This window comes from Pseudorca crassidens, chromosome 21 (assembly GCF_039906515.1).
Source record: "Pseudorca crassidens isolate mPseCra1 chromosome 21, mPseCra1.hap1, whole genome shotgun sequence".
Taxonomy (NCBI): domain Eukaryota; kingdom Metazoa; phylum Chordata; class Mammalia; order Artiodactyla; family Delphinidae; genus Pseudorca; species Pseudorca crassidens.
This window is the reverse complement of record NC_090316.1, coordinates 22,385,264-22,389,426: the sequence shown is the minus strand read 5'-3', so window position 1 is coordinate 22,389,426 and position 4,163 is coordinate 22,385,264. Positions and strand designations below refer to the sequence as shown.

General features: G+C 40.8%; 1 non-coding gene across 1 annotated transcript; it reads right to left on the bottom strand.

The window, feature by feature from the left end:
* Nucleotides 1-698: 698 nt before the first annotated feature.
* On the bottom strand, nucleotides 699-805 carry LOC137216237 (U6 spliceosomal RNA). The gene has a single exon (XR_010939656.1). It is a non-coding gene; the product is annotated as a U6 spliceosomal RNA (small nuclear RNA).
* Between the last annotated feature and the right edge of the window lie 3,358 nt (nucleotides 806-4,163).

Below are 4,163 nucleotides of genomic sequence, written 5' to 3'. Positions count from 1 at the left end.
CATATGTTTGAATTTACTGTGTACAGGTTAGATTGTGAGATGATTCATCCCTGGGACAATTCAGTGTCTTAAGGTGTGGTCTTGATAATCGGCCTATTGAAATTTGACTCTTAGTAACATGTGTCAAGTAAATACTTTCATAATATGATTTTTAAATTCCAAATAATTAATATTAGATGAATACAGCAAAAAGCTCTTAGAAATAAATCACACTGGACCACTTTTAAGAAATACTCTTAAATCAACTTCAGACATGAGTTCTTATAGCTTAGCCACCAAAATAATAAGCACTTTATCAAACCTCTCTCTTCATAATTTGCACTCTTCTAAGAATTATTGGCCTCTAACAACATTCTCAAAGAGCTACCAGGCAGGCTATTAAAATGCAAACTATGGCAAATGTGCTCAGAATATAAAACAAATTGTCACTGTTTGTTTACATCCATTTGCACAATGCATTTATTTTATTTTATAAATAACTGATAGATTAGTGGAAAGAATACTTAACCTGTCATGATGCTGAAGAAAAGGGAAGTGTACCTTTAATAATCTCAGAGGAAAATATTTCCCGGAGATTGTGAGTATCTAACATATTGTGCTATCAAAAGAAATGATTTTATTTTACATTCTTTTTTTTAAACATCTTTATTGGAGTATAATTGCTTTACAATGGTGTGTTAGTTTCTGCTTTATAACCAAAAAATATGGAACGCTTCACGAATTTGCGTGTCATCCTTGTGCAGGGGCCATGCTAATCTTCTCTGTATCGTTCCAGTTTTAGTGTATGTGCTGCTGAAGCGAGGACTTATTTTACATTCTTATTTGACATTTATTTGGGGTTTATTCAAGAATCCTTTGAAAAACTGCTGGCATATTTGGACCTTTAAATACATTTAAGTAATGTTTGAAGTGATCGTTGTAGGAAATAGTTCGTGTTTTAGATCCAGTTGGGATCAGGGAAGGTTTTCCTGAGGGGAAGACATGAGAACAGAAACTCAAAAGAAGTAAAGAAGTTTTCATGTGGACATTCAGGAGAAAAGCATTCTTGACCTCTGCATGAGAAAAAGGTGTGGGGAGACTCTGAAGTGGGTCTGTGTCACGTGAACTCAAGTAACAGCAAGGAGACCAGTGTCACAGGGGCAGAGGAGCAGAGGAGAAATTTGAAGAGATAGCCAGAGGCCACATTTTTAAAGTTTTGAGGGCATGGTTAGATTTGGATGAACAATGAGAGGCCACTGGAGAACTTTAAGGAAAGGAGTGACAAGGCCCCTTTTGCTGCTATAGGGAATGAAGGGTAAGAGCAGGGAGAGATATTAGGGTCGAGTACCCATGAAGCATTTGTGTCAGCTGGGGGCTTCTGAGACACAAATGCCAAGCAGGATTAGGTGTTGCAAGACCTAGCTAAATAACTGTGAAGGATTAAAGGACGGGGAGCAAGGTAGGCAGGGAGAGCCTTCAGACAGCAATGCAAATGGAGACCTATGAAAGGAGAGGGAAGATCAGACTGCAGCATGGGTCTGAGGAAGTATTGGCCAGCCCAGTGGGGGTCCCTTAGTAAAAGTTGCTCTTTAGAGGAATCCTATTTCGAGCAAGAGTGAACCTGTTCTAGTTCCCCTTGCCCTGCTACTGAGCCAGTCGTTGGAAGAGCCCAGGGAAGAGTGGCCTTGGAGACAGAAAAGCATGGCAGCTGGTAGCTGTCAATCACTGTGCTCCTTGAAGGGATATCTGATCAGGGCACCTTCATGGCCACCACAGTGTGGGTGGTTTGGATTAGTGGTAGTTGTGGAGGTGGTGAGATTTGGTTAGAGTTCTAACATATTTTGAGGAAAGCAACAATAAAATTTACTAAAGGATAGGATGCAAGGTGTGAGAAATTTTTGACTTGAGGTATTGGACAAATTATGACAGTTCCTGAAATAGAAAATATTTGGAAGAAATGGGTTGCAAAGTCAGGGAACTAGCAGGATGGTGGGGAAAGAAAACAGTTTTTTGTTTGTTTGTTTTTTGCGGTACGCGGGCCTCTCACTGTCGTGGCCTCTCCCGTTGCGGAGCACAGGCTTCGGACGCGCAGGCTCAGCGGCCATGGCTCACGGGCCCAGCCGCTCCGTGGCATGTGGGATCTTCCCGGACCGGGTCACGAACCCGTGCCCCCTACATCGGCAGGCGGACTCTCAACCACTGCGCCACCAGGGAAGCCCAAGAAAACAGTTTTGTACGTGTTAAACCTGAGATGATTAATAAGCATTCAAGTAGATTTGTTAAAATAGGTAGCTGGATAAACTTCACAGGGCTGTGGGTATTAATTTAGGAGCCATAGGTGGGTAAATGGCTTATAGAGTTATAAAGGTTTTCTAGACGGTGAGCACAGCTGGAGAAGAGAAAATGGTAATTCATGAGTCCTGGGTGCTTTACAAGATCTAGAAACTGGAATAAGGAAAAGGATCTAGCAAGATAGCAGAAAGAGCCAGGTTGGAGTAATAAGTAGTATATATAAGAAGTGAGGCTCTGACTCAGAGATCGAGCCATGCAGATGAAGAGGAAAGGACAGATTTGAGAAATATCCATCCAGGATAGTCAAGTAAAGGAAAGACTTCAAGAAGGAGGGAATGGTCAGTTGTTTTAAATACTGAGGAGAGGCTGAAAGGATGATGACCTCTAATGAATCAGTGGGTTTAGCTCTATGGAGGTCAGTGATGACACTGACAAAAGTGGTTCAGTGGAACGTTGGATGAAAGCCTTATTGACAAGAATATAAGAGAGAATGAGAAGAAGGAAGTGGAGACAGTGAGCATAGAAACTGTTTTGAGGAAATCTGCTATAACAGGGAATCAGAAATGGGATTGTCCTGCCAAGGGAGAGGTTTTTGTTTTAAGATGGGTGATATTATGGCCTGTTTAGATGCTTTTAGGAATGATCTATTAGAGCATATTTTATGGTCCAGAAGAAAAAAGGGGAAAACTACCTGAGCAGGATTCTTGAATATTTGAGAGGGATCCAGAACATAAGTGAGACCGGTTTGGCCTTGGAAACAACAAAGGTCATTCATCTATTTTAAGCAAAGTGTACAGGTCAGATGCAGTTAAACTGATTTATTTGGTGTTAGAAGTTTGTAGAAGTTCTCTTCTGAGTGCTTTTAAATTTCTCAGTGACATAAGGATCAAAGTCATTATTAGAGAAAGAGCTGTAAAGTAGGCATGTTGGAGGTTTGAGGAAGAAAGGTATGAAAGTCATTTAGGAGGGAAGGACAGTAATTTTGATAAATAAATTTAATACTATTGTTGGGCAGTCCTGGGTATCCTCTTGAAGTTTATTTCCTCACATTTAATGTGAGACCAGACAGTGTATGTAGTGTTTTTCTCCATTCATTTCCAGTTACTTGGATGTTGACAAGTAATTGGCATAGGTTGTATTTAATTATTGTTGTGGTTTTGCTAAGCATATATGACATAGGAAAAGGGGCGAGGAAATTGAGAGTAAAGTAAGGGAGTAATTATGATGGGTATGAGATTTAAGCTGGGTTGTGAAAGAATTGAGAGCATGAGGATAGGATAAATGGAATGTGGGTTTGCAGATTCAAAATATTAAAATGGGGGTGGGGATGGAAAGTGAGACAGACAGCAAGAAATTGTTCAGGGAGTGGGATTCTTCCTATTAAGATCATGGAGGAGATGGAGTGAGCTTGGGGTATGCAAAACGTCTAGGAAATGATCGTGGAAGATAACGTGGAAGGCTAGAGTAGTGGAATAAAGGAGGACAAAAACCGAGTGTCCTGGATATTGATAAGATTGTCTACATGGATAGAGAAATCACCAAGAAGAGTGCTAGTGAGAAAAATAGCAGGCCAGTGGCTAAAATTATCTATGATTAAGAGGATTATAAAAGACTGAGGAGTGTGACAGAAGGTCTAGTCTCAGGTCATGAGCTTGAAGGAATCAGAGCTTTTAAACAGGGACCAGGGAAAATGGTCTTGAGGTGCCCAACAGTGCATAGGATGTCAGAGGGAAAAGCACTCATCTCTTGAGGGTGTATTGGTTTCCTAGAACTACTGTAGCACATTACCACCAACTAAGTGGCTTAAAACAACAGAGGTTTATTCTCGCACAATTCTTGAGGCCTGAGGTCTGAAATCAGTATCAAGGACAAAATCAAGGTGTGAGTACGGC